This window comes from Anthonomus grandis, chromosome 3 (genome assembly GCF_022605725.1).
Source record: "Anthonomus grandis grandis chromosome 3, icAntGran1.3, whole genome shotgun sequence".
In the NCBI taxonomy this organism is placed as follows: Eukaryota; Metazoa; Arthropoda; class Insecta; order Coleoptera; family Curculionidae; genus Anthonomus; species Anthonomus grandis.
In genome coordinates, this window is record NC_065548.1 from 46,452,810 (window position 1) to 46,467,643 (window position 14,834).

The 14,834-nt window shown below is 31.9% G+C and overlaps 1 long non-coding RNA gene across 1 annotated transcript; it reads right to left on the minus strand.

The window, feature by feature from the left end:
- Positions 1 to 8,296: 8,296 nt before the first annotated feature.
- Positions 8,297 to 9,471, minus strand: LOC126734190 (uncharacterized). Its single transcript, XR_007660006.1, has 3 exons — positions 8,898 to 9,471; positions 8,452 to 8,583; positions 8,297 to 8,383 (listed from the first exon to the last, which is right to left on the minus strand). It is a non-coding gene; the product is annotated as an uncharacterized LOC126734190 (long non-coding RNA).
- Between the last annotated feature and the right edge of the window lie 5,363 nt (positions 9,472 to 14,834).

A 14,834-nucleotide genomic window follows, 5' to 3' on the forward strand; every position in this document is an offset into this window, starting at 1 on the left:
TTGGAACTGTTTTATCAAAAATTTTGTTTAAGTGTAGTGACCAATTTAAATTTTCATCTATTTGCAAACCTAAATATTTAATATTCGACACTTTTTCTAATATTACAGTATTAATATTAATATTTAGATTATTGCTGACTGACTTATTTTTTTGTTTGAATATCATGTATTTGGTTTTCTCAATGTCAATTTTTAATTTATTTGAAATCCATTTAAGATAACATTTTAGTTAACATTTTAGGTCATTATTAATAAGTTGTGTTAAAGAAGTTTCATCTGTTCCAGCATATACCAGTACAGTGTCATCTGCAAAGGTAAAATATCTTGCTTTTAGCTTGGCTAACTTGAGATTCAGTACATAAAGAATATATAAGAGAGGTCCAAGAACGGATCCCTGTGGTACCCCGTAGGTGTTAGATAACCATTCACTAATAATATTGTCAAGCTTTACGTACTGTTTTCTGTCATACAAATATGTTTTAATTAAGCTGTACAATACATTTTTAAATCCCATTTTAAATAATTTGTCTAAAAGAATGTCTATGCTTACTACATCAAAGGCTTTTTTTAGGTCTATGAAGACAGCTATAACTATTTGTTGTTTATCTAATACCATTGAAATACAGTCTACAAAATCCACAACCGCACCAAGTGTACTACTGTTCTTTATAAAGCCATATTGATATTTATCATTCAATAGATTGCAAGAGTTAATGAAAGATAACATTCTATTTTTTATTATTTTTTCAAGAATCTTGGAGAATACACTAACGACTGAAATGGGCCTGTAATTATTCATATATCTTTTATTACCTGACTTAAAAAGAGGTGTAATTTTACTTATTTTTAACTCTGATGGGAAAATCCCTTTTTGTATAGTTTTATTAATTAACCGTACCAAAACAGGTATCATGTATTCTCCAAGATTATGTATGTCCCTAACCGTAATATCGTCATATCCAGGTGCTGAGTTTATTTTTAGTTCTTTTAAAATTTCTGATATTTCCTCTTTATTAGTTAATGTTATAGAAATAGAACTATCATTGTAGACTTCATCAATAGAAAAAATCTCGTTTGATAGTTGAATCTCCGTTTCCAAATCTTTAACTATTGATTCACCGACCTGAGGAAAATATGTATTTAAATTATTTGCAATGTCAAGCTGAGAATTAATAAAGTTATTTTCAATTATTAATTCATTAATTATTACTTTAGATTTTTTATTTTTTATTAAGCTGTTGATAAATGACCATTGCTTTTTAACATTATCTCCAGCTAAATTCCATTGGGTTTGAAAATACCTATTTTTAAAAGCACGTATTTTATTATTAATTTTATTTTTTAAATTCAGAGATAATAGTTAGGTTTTCGGGTTGGTTAAATTTCTTTTTGTATATTTTATCTCTTTTTTTGATAAGCTCAAGAAGTTCAATATTTATCCAGGTGTTATTTTTTCGTATTTTTAATTTTTTTGTATATTGAGATTTATTTTTACATTCATTAATTAAATTAATTAATTCTTGAAAAGTTGTTACGTTAATGCTTAATATTTTTTGTATAAATAAGTTTACAAATTTTTTATAATCTACAGATTTGACTTCATAATCTACTTTTGGTTTATAAAATTGCACAGGTGTTTTAATATCAAGCAATATAAGTTTGTGATCTGAAATTGCATTTTCTTTAACATTAACTTTACAACTTAAATTACCACTATAATCGCTAAGAACATGGTCTATAAGAGATTTTGATAAACTGGTAACTCTAGTAGCGCATTCCTTATTTATCGAGTTATTAATTTTAAAATTGTTTAATGCTATTAAATCTTTGTACTCTTTGGTTACTTGCGAAACATCAAGCAAATTAATATTCATATCTCCAACAACTAAATGATTTTTAGGGTGAGTACGCATAATATATTCTAAATATGGGAAAAAATTTCCACTATTAACAGTGGGTGGTTTATATATAACACTGATTTTTAAGTTTTGTTCCCCTAAGCTAATACATATCCAGTTTATTAACTCACCCTTCCTTGATTTCTCAATTTCACGAAACTTAATAGATTTTTTCACATAAATTGACACACCACCCCCCCTACCAGCTCTGCAAGCATGAACAGCATTAAAACCATCCAACTCAAACAGAAATGTTTCACTTTCTTCTAACCATGTTTCAGCTGCCAATATTACATCCCAATTTTCACTCACAACCAAACACTGCACCAGATCCAGTTTATTTCTTATACTTTGTAAGTTCATGTAAGCAATTTTTAGTTGTTCACGAGGCCTCGCTAGTTTTCCAACTGACTTTTATTATTGATAAGGAGAACTTTTGAACTTTCGTCTTTCCTCAAAAAGATATTACCATCGCCAATCCATAGGAACTTAAAATTTTGATCTTTCTTAAAAGCCTTAGCTGCCATGTATAAATCAAGATTAGTTTTTGTAAGTTCATGGTTGAGAAAGATTTTATTATCCGTAGTATATCCCAAATCTGAACTTTTTAGGCCAAATTTCTTTTTTGATTTTAAAATTTTTGTTTTAGTTGATTCATCTTCAAAGATGACTTTAACAGGGTTATTTTTATTCTTATCCCTGCCCAATCTATAAACAGTAAATTTGTTTACGTTTGGGACATCAAGATAATTGGCAATTTTATTTACAATTTCAGGTAAGTTCTCGTTCTCTTTGTATGGGATTCCTTGCACCAACAAATTGTTTTTAAGTTCCTTTTGTTCATTTTTATTTAACTGTTGCTTAATTTGACCAAGTTCATCCTGTAATTCCTTATTTATTTTAAGTTGATCATCATATTTAGTTAATAAAGATCTGTACTCATTTTCCATCTTTTCCAATTTTGCCATAATATCGGCCAGAGTGTAATCCCTCTTTCCACGTAAAGCAGAACCAGGTCCATCTTTGGTGTTACATTTGCCACAGAGCCACTCGTCCTTGGATTTGCTTAATTTGACATAAGTTTTATTTGACATAGACAAGCATTCTCTATGCTTCCATATGTTGCATCTGTCACATAGTAGTGCTTGATGATCATCAAGAACGTCCTTAAGACATATGTCGCAAATTTCAGTCTTGGTTTTTGGCATTTTAATACTGCTAAGATAATCCGTAAATCACGGCAACTCCGCTCGAGATTCCAAATACTACGTACCCGATATCGATGTGATCGACGTTTAAAAGCGCACGGGTCGAAGTTCACTTGGCAATAAACACCGTTTAAATTTTGGTGATTTGAAGGTAAAAAAGAAGTTCTTAGGCACTACAAAATCAGAGTTATTGTTCTATATACGCTAATGATCAGATCTATCGATAGTACAGTATTTAAATGATACTATTTGACACTAAATTTGAAAAATCTTTGTAGAACGATTTATAACAGAACAGAGCTTAACCGTTTATGGGCAACGTTGCCATTTTTTCAAAAAACAGTTTTGTTCTAGATGAACTTTCTGGGAAGATAACATATGACCATTTAACGTATTCGTTATTATTCTATTTCTTGCCGTTTTTATTAAATTCACCTTTGAAAATTGCCTTTCACAACTGGCACTTGAATGCGGTAGTGACAGTACATTTAGTGCAAACTTGGACAAATCGGGGAATATGAATTCTCCACTAAAGTCTTTTACCTGACTTAGTTTAGAAAAAAACTCAACTTCCGTGGATTCTGGTAGGTCTTCGTAAATTTGTAATTTTCTCCATTGGTCATCAATTTTTTGTAGTTGATGTGTGTTTTGAAGTTCACAAATTTGAGGTAAAGATTTCATCAGCGGTAAAAGTGTGGTTTCATTGCCCTTTTTGATACTATCTAAAGTTAAGATGGGCAACTTACTTAGCACAGGATCTTCGAAATTATACCGTTTTTTTATTTCTAGACAAGCAGTAATTAAAAAATTACGACAGCGTTGAAGAAAATCAATTTTAGCAGGTTCCTCTAAAGAATCTATATTCTAAAGAACCCCAATACCCAAATACATATTTGTTATTCGAAGGAAATGTGCATCATCAGTTGGGTCAATTTTACCAATGTCTGTTTTATTGATATAGTTTTGTTCCATAAAAGCTGATAAAATATTTTTGTAACACATAACCGTCTTAGTGTGTAAAATTAAAATTACCACTTTTTCAGTCTGAAAATATTTGTTAAGGTCGACAAATTTAGGTAGAACCCATTCCAAAAAAATATAAAATATTTTTATCTCGAATTTATTAAGAGCAATATTTATTTCCTCGCTGGATATAAGACGATGTTCCAGGTAATTTAAAGTGAAAAACAATTTTAAAGGTTTTCCCACTGTTCTAGGATCCGCTTAACCACCTGCAGTAATGACAACCAACGAGTTTGGTCTGGTCTAAGTATCTCGTGTGGTTCAGTATTACAAAAGTCTTGAAATTCTTTGAACATTGCCTGTCGCTTAGCGCTATTTTTAAAAAAACCGTAAATATTTCTGGCCAAGTCTTCACACATTCGGGGTAAATTTTTACACGCTTCACTTGCGCATAAATGCAAAGAATGGCATACACATTTCTGAAGCATTAATCCCGGGATATCGTTAGCTAATTTGCTTGCCACGGAGTTTTTACTACCAAACATGGTATTACAGCCGTCCGATGTAAAACCAATCATATTTTTAAGAGGAATACCATTTTGCGATAGGAGTGTTATTATATCCTTATATAGCCTCTGGCTAGTAGCACCTTGATCCGCTTTCTCAAGTTCATCCCCAGAGAAAATTTTCAAAAGTTTCCAGAAAAGAGTATCAACGTTACAGATTTTAGGATGGAAAAATCTTACGCATATACATAAAGTTTTAACTGATGAAATGTCAGTAGATTCATCAATAATCAGACTGAACTTGGAGCCCTTTAAATAAGAGATTATTTCTTGTTCGGCACAGGCACCAATAACATTTTTAGAAACTTGAGTCGCTTTAAATCTTCCTAGTGACATTCCCTGGGCAATTTTCGAGTTAGGAAAACAACTTTTAATTAGATTTGTTAAATGATCAGCTGAATTAAAAGAGATATTATGCTCTGTCAAAAATCCTGTTATTATAATTTCGGCCACTTTGCTCTGAGTTTGCAAAGAACTCTCAGGTTTATTAAACAAAGAGGTTATTGTCGTCTTTGGAAAAGCTTTTACGTTCATGTTCAGAACGTAAAAGCTTTGATGATTTAGCATGATTTTTAATAACGGTTAGTTCTGCAGTAAGCTCTAAATTACAAGGACGACACCTAGCCTTTTCATCTGAAAGTGCAATTTAAATATATGAGATAAAGGGAAAAACTTAATTATTGATAACAATTTACCATTACTTTTAATAAGCCAACCTTTAAACCTCGAGTCTTGTTCCCACTCCACTCGGTATTTTTGTTTTCGGTGCTTAAACTTTTAAGAACATTCGCCGCGTTTCAACTTTTTATATTCAGGAGTTGAACTCCTACTTTCACGTTCAGATTCGGAATCAGACATGGTTATAATTTTTTTGTAGTCTAGTTTTTACACTAGTTTTAGATAAAATCAACGACAAATACAAAATCAACACCGCTCATAATTACAACAATCATGTGTGAAAGATGCAGGTAAACTGTAAGCTGTAAGTAAGTAATTTAGATTTACGACGAAAAATAAGAACGGTGAATCCCCGATACGCGATTCGATATACTCTAGTTCTGTACGGCGCCGCGCCGCCCATAGCCGTTCATATATTTCGTAATATGTGCCATCCATTAGATAGGCAACCACAAACACTTATTAATGCACAGAACACTTATAAATTCCTACTTAATACTATAGTATGTTAATGACTAAATAAAATATTATTGATAACAAAATATTACTATTGTATGGAGTAGGGTTTAATTATTTTTTTTAATTAAAAAAAAAATAAAATTTAGTCAAAATTACCGTACAAAGTGGCATTATCGCATAAGTACTATCGTACATCGTACAAGCATTGGTTTTATCGTACGAAATCGATAATTATCCTACATCTAGCAACACTGGCGTTTAGCAATTTTTAATGTAAAAACAATATTAATCAAATAAATCTAATACTAAGCTTAGTGATAATTACTTACATTATATATTTAAAAACCACGATACTTAAATTACTTGTTGATTATGTTGATAAATATGTTGATACATGTAGTCAAGTGTAAGATGACATAACGTACGTACCTGGAAAAAATAAATGTGTTAAGCAACCAATTTCCTAATTATGTTATTTTATTTAGTATTTAGATATTTTGATTATTAAAAGATTTAAACATTTGTAACTAGTTAAATTATTATTTAACAGCTATTTATTATATTTGAAATATTATTACGCATTGTGTCTGTCACCCACTAGCGCAATATAAATGTGCTAATAACTGCTTAAACAGATAGTAAAATAGGATATTTGGAAAGGTATAGTTTCATACTATAAATAGTACAGGAAAACGTAGTTTGCAACATACAAATACAAATCTGTAAGTGGCTCAAACACTCCACAATACAGAAAGATTGCTCTGTGGCTCAATCACTTCACAATAAGCAACTTGTTGGCAAATAAATCTACATTATATGGCCATTTTAGGTAAAAGGAAAAAGATGATATGCAGCTCTAGTACTCTGCTTTTATTAAGTGAATTATCTGTAAATATTTTATGTAGATTAAACAGGTATTAAATGTTTTATGTCAAACATTATTATTATCTTGTAAACAGGGACGTACCGAAAAGTCCGGTGTTGGGGGGGGGAAAGAATTGTATTTTTACCAACTGGGATATTTTTTTAACCAACTTATAAAGTAGAAGGTTAGACAATTTGAGAATTAATTAAGTCAATAAACTCTTTTTGCATATCACTAACAAATAAAAAAATCGGTTCAATTTTCAACTCGTAATATTTATTTTACATTCTAACAAATAAGTATACTGGTTATAGTGCGGTTCTTTCACTGTAAACTTATTCAAAACTTACAACTTATATTAACTAGTATTTACAAATTACTTATGACCTTAAGTCTTCTTTGTTTTAATTTTGCCCATTGGGCTACTAAATTCTTAATATTTAAACGATCTAAAATGTCTCTTTCACTTTTCATAGCCATGATTAGGTCTAGCCGTTCGTTATTTATTTTTGAACGGCTGGCATTTTTTATAAATTTAAGCAGACTAAACTTTCTTTCATTAGTTGCTACCGAATATCCAGCTGTTAGTATAAATCTACAAAACTTAAATGCTATAGGAAAAATCTGTTTATTTTGGGAAGCAATTGTCATCACATCCTGCATGGACTTTATACAGACAACTTTTTCTGACTTGCTACATAGTTCAAACAATATTTCCAACTCCGCTTGTAAAGCTAATTCATCAATTTTGTGACTGGGTGGAAATAGTAAGATAGCCTGTTCTATTTGTGTTAAAATTATGTTTTTTTTGTTTAAAGGAAAAGAAAATAAGTTTGTCAATGGTGAGACATTTTGAAGCACAACTGACAAATTTTCATCTAAAAACTTAATTAAAGTATCCAGAACAAGATAAAATTCTTTTCTATAAAACTGCTTATATGGAATATTAACAGAGCTATCCCTATTTGTATCAATTTTTTTTGGAACAAGACGCCTCCTATGATGTTTTCGGAAATCAGTTTCCGGATCAACATTTAATTTTACTGCAAATTGTATGGCACTTTCGATTAAATTATTTACATCCTCTTCACTATTCCGAATATTTCGTAACGAAGTACATGTTAAAGAAATCATATTTACGGCATCAATGATATTCAGATCATCCTGTTCCAGAATTTCTGTGATTATTTTCATTTTATAAAATATATTTTTTAAGAACATTAAACATACTATAAAATCGAAACACAACATTCTTTTATATAAACCCAATGCTTTGGATTTGCTTTTATTGTCTATTGAATAATCATTAGCATTTGAAATATCTTCTAATAGTTGAAGTATTTCCTCGTATGATATGCTAATAGCTTTTAGCGTTTCTGCCCGAGCGGTCCACCTTGTTTTGGATAAGTTTCTTATTAAAATCGAATTTTCCACTTCAGCTAATTTTTCTTTCATTGCAAAAAATCGTTTGGTGCTCGAATTGAAAAAAACGTATAGCTCCTCCAACGTGTTAAACATTTCCGCCACTATAAATGAAGCGTGACAACTATGTTCCAAAGCTGTATTTGTAGTCATTTTCGGAATTTTTGTCCGAAGGATTCATGAAGACCTTTTGATTTTGATTCACGTATGAGAAATTAGGCACTATTAACTGATCCGCTAAGTTATCCATCGAATCACTATTAAGTTGAGTCTTAGAGTTAGAGCTTATGCGGTCTGAAAAATGTTCGTGATCATCTCCTGTTTCTAAAAGATATTGCACATTTTATTATTTTGTGTTGCACTAGACCAATATGTTGGCTAATAAAACATACCATGTTCTGATTCCTGAAATGTGTAGCTTTCAATGTTTTCATTTTCAGGCTCCTCAATTAAAATGTCTTTACTTTGTTCAGCTTCCGGAAAAACGGTAATTAACTGTTTTGGCTTTTTAGTATTTGTTACATCTACAAATCCAAATCAGTAATCAGAAAAAGTTCTTGTGTTCTTTTTCCCTATAACCACTAATAAGGCCGGTTTATACATTACGAATTATCGTACGTTTTATTGGCTAATATAAAATCGAAATACAAAACTAAAGTTTTTACGAAATGTGTAATTTTTTTATTTTATTTGCCGTGAGAAGTACGTTTTGCTATTTACACACTATGTCGTAGCGTGTATAAGCTATACACGTGTACGATAACTCGTAGCGTGAAAACCGGCCTTTAAACGCAAAAACCTATCAAAATATATCTATTATATTCTATATTCAGCTTACCTTTAGATTCTTCTTTGCTCTTTCTTTTATTCACTGCCAATTCAAGTATATTTTCTATCGAACTAGACGATGCTAAAACAATACAATACGTAGGTAATAATTTATCGCGAAATTAAGCTTGCTAATTAAGTATTGTTTATTTTTAATGACTGAATAAATATAATGAATGAATATAAAAATCTAGATAATTTTGTGGTTTTAGCACACCCCTCTTTTAAAAGGGGTGTAAACAATCTTGACTATATCATCTCCTTTACTTTTTACCTCATTACAAGGCCAAACCCGCGATTTAGTTGTATTAGTATGTATTTTTACCTACCTTCGCTAACTTCTTCATTTCGTCTTTTTTTTGCCGCCAAAACAAAAGGATTGTCTGGAGCGCCTACTAGTTTTATTGCTACACATTTTCCGCCGTGCATCTTTTTCTCATGTGTAGGTTTATATTCTTTCACAAACTCTGAACCACACGATAAACACTGAACTCTTATTCTATTCGAACGTACTTTTTTTTCCATCTTAAAACACCAAAACTTATCCAAAACTTCAAAATGTATTTAAAAACTGAATAAGAACAATAATTCACCTTTTGTTGCCGCCAAAACTAAATTTTTACTTTTGACTTTGACAAGTGACATTTTAGCGGGCAGTGCGCATTGATTTTAATATAGCTAAATGTGCATTCACACTATAAGCGGTAAATCGAATTGCTGCAATGTCGTATAAAATTATTTTGTTTTGAAAGTTAAGGACGTTAAGGTGTATATTTTATTCTTTGCAAGAGAGGATACCTACATTAAAAATTAATAGGGCTTTTACCAAAAAGTCTTCAGTTGTAACTTGATATAAATCAAGGATCAAGGTCTAGAATTTCATGTTAATCTTTGTAAGCGATATGTGCCGATATCATTTTCTTTATCGGGCCGCGACGTCCCAGAAATATTAAGAATAACACCGAGTCAACGATTTATTGACAGACATTATTGTATTTGGTAAAATTAGTTTTAAAAAAATGCTTATGTTAAGGTTTTTAAAAAATAGGTTATCACATAATGTTTTTATAAAAGTGTGTCATTAGTCTGGTTTGAAAACTTGAGTTTTTTAATTTACCAACTCTGGGAAATTTTTACCAACTGCACATTCTCATTGGGGGGGGAGCCTCCCCCCCTCCCCCCCTATGCATCCGTCCCTGCTTGTAAAACATATATATTTAAAATAAAATGTTGAAATGTAAATAGCAACAACAATAAAAATAGGAATTAAGAAATAATGAAAAATAATTCACGCACGCTACTTTCACTTCAAAAGTCGAGTACGTTTTAAAAAGATCTTTTAAGCAAAGTTTGGATCTCAGGGCTCTTAGACTGGATGTTTATAAGATCGAACCTCAAGTATCGAATTACTCTTGTATGGCTTGTCCATAAATTCTTTCTTAATCTTAATAGTTATTGCGGCGTTAAAAGAAATGGGACGAAGTATTTAGTCTTATATTTTAATTTTTCTAGTTTTATATTTTTTCAAAAGAAAAAAAACTTACATCTTACATGTGTATATAAAGATTTCAAAATGGGGAAGTCTTTATCTCCAAGAAAAATGCATGTAGGTCACTTAGGTAAATGTATTAGGCATTTCGGCTGTGTAAACAGCCATCATCAGATACTAAAATAAAATACAGGTAATTCAAGACAATTTTAAAAAACGAGCTTATTCGCTATAACAATACAGATTTAGAACTTACCAGAACATTACAAAAAACATATATGTTCACCAAATAAAACTAAAATTACCCGTTATCGAGAATAAAAATAACAATAAATAGGGGAAGTGTGCCTGTGATGGACCCCTTAAGAAATTATTGTTACCATTTCTTTAGTTTTGTTGTTTCCATTTTTTTTCATACAAAAATCAATCTGTCACTGGATGTCAAATATAGGAAAGAGTAAATTTTGTATTAATATATATTTTTTTTAATAATGAACGCATTTAAAAGAAAATATGAGGGGTTTATCAATGGCACATTATGTGCCCATGTTAGCCCCTGTTGTAAATAAATATTATTTTATCTTTTTAACTTCTTTTTTAAGCTTTAATAAAAAAAAATAATTTGTGAGGTACAAAAATATACATATAAACTCAAAAAATTACATAATTCACAAATAAATGATTTGCAACGGTAACTAACACCCGCACACTCAATGTGGCACTACGATTTACATACTTAACAGCCAATCCACTTTTCTTTGCTACGTGAGTGAGAGAATAACTCGTTGCAGTAAATCCAACTGGCATCATATGTGTCTTCTTTACCTTTTTTAAGAAATTCCTCCAAGATAGACTCATCTTCGTCAGAACTGTCATTTTCAATGACAAGTTGCCGTTTTACTGCCCTACCTTGTTGTTTTCTTAGTTTCGTTTCCTTCTCAATAACTTTTTCTTTGAGTTCTTGAATTTCTGGAGTGGAATTTAAATGACCAGTTTTTGCACGAGTTTTGCATTTTCTTTTTTCAACCCCCCTCAAGGTACCGCTTGAGGTCGAGGTAAAATTTCTTTAAGTGACACATTTAAAACTGAAGATGAAGAGGTGTTAAGACCAGAAGTACTAGGTTGATTTTGAATGTCTTACTCGATGGTACTGAGTTGAGCCTCCAATGGAATCTGCCTATCCGTTGCTAAAGCTGGTGCAAACTCCCAATCTTCAAAAATATCGGGATTAAAAGGATGAATTCCTGTCTTTTTAAATGAATTTATTGCGTTAGATGGAATAGCACTCTTCAAAAAGGCTCGATTAAGAAGGCTTACTATTTTATATTGTGTGACTGCCTTTCCTGGGTTTTGAAGCCATAATTGGATTTCCTTGTCAAAATAGGTGTGAAGAGGATGAAAGAATCCGACATCTAATGGTTGAAGGTGATGGGAACAGTGCGCCGGAAAACAAAATACTACAACCCTGTTTTCTTTAGAAAACTGTCTAGAGACAAGGCTTTTATGGCTAGTGTGGCCATCTAAAAGTAAAAGAACCTTGTATTCATTAGATGCTTTTGAAAAGTACAAAGTGCTTTAGCCATTTACAAAAAATTTCAGTGTTCATCCATCCTTTTTCTTGCACAAAAGCTATGCTACCAGCGGGAGCACCATTCATAAACTCATCATTCATTCTTTGACGAGGATAAATAGGAGCAGGTGGAATATAAGTACCTATGGCATTCAGTGCGCACACTACAGTGAGGTGTTGCCCCCGCTCTGCACTGCTGAGTGCCCCAACTTGCTTGCGTCCTTTTGCAACGTATACTTTCTGTAAACTGAAAACAACGTCTTTTGGACTGTGGTCAAACCTGACTCATCCATATTATATATGTTTTCCGGAAGAAAGTTAAACTGCTCTAGAGTATTAGATAGTGCTTGAAAATAGGCTTGAGTATTTAGCTTGTTAAAAGCCTGGGCTCTGGCCAATGACGTGTTTTCTAGGCATCGCAAAGATATTCGTGGGTTACGTCTTAAAAATCCCCTAACCCATTTCCAACCTGCCATTTTTGTTTCCCGATTAAAATCATGTTTTATATTATTCCTCTCGGCTACTTCAAATACCATCCGTCGCAAATCTTTAGAAGTTAGTCCAAAAAATCGTTTTTCCATTTCAATAATATGTTCGGCAATCTCCTCTTCGATGGCTTTAAAGAACGTTGCTTTTCGTCCTCCCAAATATCCTCTAGAACAGTCCCGCTTAGCCAAACGTCTTCTTAAAGTTGTCTTCGGTACATTGAAGGTTTTGGCTGCTAACTTAAAGCCCATATTGCTATTTCTTACATTCTCAATAGCCTGCCGCATGTCATCCTCATCCCACTGTTGCCTTTTTTTGGATGCCATATTTAAACCTAAATAGAAAAAAATATATCTATAGAATAATTAAATTTGTATATTGTTGCCAATGACGGACCCCTGGTCCATCATAAGACAATTTCAAGGGGTCCATCATAGGCTGTTCACAGCACAAATCACATAAAAATAAAAAAAATGAAAATTTTTTTGCCATAACCTCAATTTTTGCCCGGTAGTTAAAACGAAACAGTTTTCCTAAACAGCAGTGAGAAAAACAGATTCTAGCAAATGATAAAACAAAAGTTATATAACATTAGGTTAACCTACTTTGTTATATCAGTACTTACCAATTTTAATTTTTCTGTTTATTTTCATAAAATCACTTTATATTTGCACGAGTACATATAAACAACTAAAGAAAAGCTTTAATCAACCTAACCAATGCGACGAAAATGTATTTTGCGCGGTAAATTTAAATATTTAACTAGTGGTCCATCATGGGCAGGGATCCATCATAGGGATATTTCCCCTAAAAGAATTAAAATTAAAAAGATATTACAATAAGGACATCTACGATAAAATTTAAACTTAGGACGATACAGATTTCTACATATTAAAAGAAGGTACTATAAGAAACTATTGTATAGTTCAAAGAAGTGATCCGTTAGTGTAGGAAAACTTTAGGTTCATCTTGCCGGTAATTCGGTTGAATGGAAAAATATTCCTCCCAAGTTTTGAGGTTTAATTTGATGAACGTCTGGTGGGAAGTTATAGCCGAGAGGATTTCGGATTGAGCTGATATTTTTGGATTTGGTCGGCTGCTTCCACACCATTTATGGGATTTTGAAATTTTCTAACCACAAAACGAGACTCTAGGCCTCGCTCACCACCTTAGGTATGTAGCAACATGTTGGTAATTGCCATAGAATTGTGTGTTTATTTTACTGATTTTTTTTGTCCTCTATTTTAAAGGCTTTTCCTTTTTTTCATTCTCTCCTCTATTCTCTGGTTTTTTCTGGTCATCCTAACACTGTTGGAAACCGGCTTAAGTGAGCCTCAACACAGCCTGGACTGAGCATTGTACTGTGGCTCTGCGATTTTGGATTGGAACTTATCTGAAATCGACTTGCCCATGTGGTCGTTACCCTGGTTGTAGCTGACTGGTTCCAGAGCTGTTGAGTTAAGCTACCTTAGCCAAAATACACAACAGATTAGAGGACACGCAAGTTTTTGCACATTTTATTTTATTTTTCTCTTATTGAACGGTTTGATTTAGGGTTGGGGGTTAATTTATTAATTTGAATTTTATGGGTTTATTTTCTTTTATATAAAACAAAAACGCTAAGGGGTTCTTGCTAAGTCTATTAATATTAACTTGAGGGTTTTCATTTGAGTCGAGCATCGACATAATTGATTTTGACATTGAGCCTGGATCACCTTGTAAGGGATTGGCTATTTGCTACAAATAACATATTTAGTCATAATGTTGGTTGTTGGTTAACAGGTTTTATTGCACCAACATATACCATTAATAGGCTTTTAAATCCGAACCTCTCTATTTAAAAGTTTTATTTAGAGTAATGTGACTTGACTAGAGTGTGTAAAAGGTATTTTAGGGCCAGTGAGGTATTGTGAATTAGGCTCCAAATATATACTTCTTGTAAACAACACGAGATCACGTTTTGGATTTTTCCCTTGAACAGTAGTTCAGTGCGGATTTGTTTTTTTTTTACTAATTCCTCGCCTTAAGCATACCTCAAGTAACTCTTAATTCTTTTATGAATTTTTTTTATTTATTTAAAATTACTACAGTATTACATTTTGAATAATTATCTAAATTTAAATATCTCAGTGGAATTTAATTTTTTAATACAAACGGAAGTGACTATGTAAATTCTTGGATGATTATAACAATCTGGTGGAACTATGGATTGTTATTTGAGTTTTTCCCAAATTATTTTCAGCTTTTAGGATCTAGGTACAAGCATAAATATAGGACATCATTTTCTTGATTAAGGGGGGCTTATATTACCATCATAATATATCAGGGTTTGGTGTAAAATATTTAAATCAAGTGGCGCTCTTATTAACATTTCTCCCATTACCTTCTCCACTGTCTAAAAG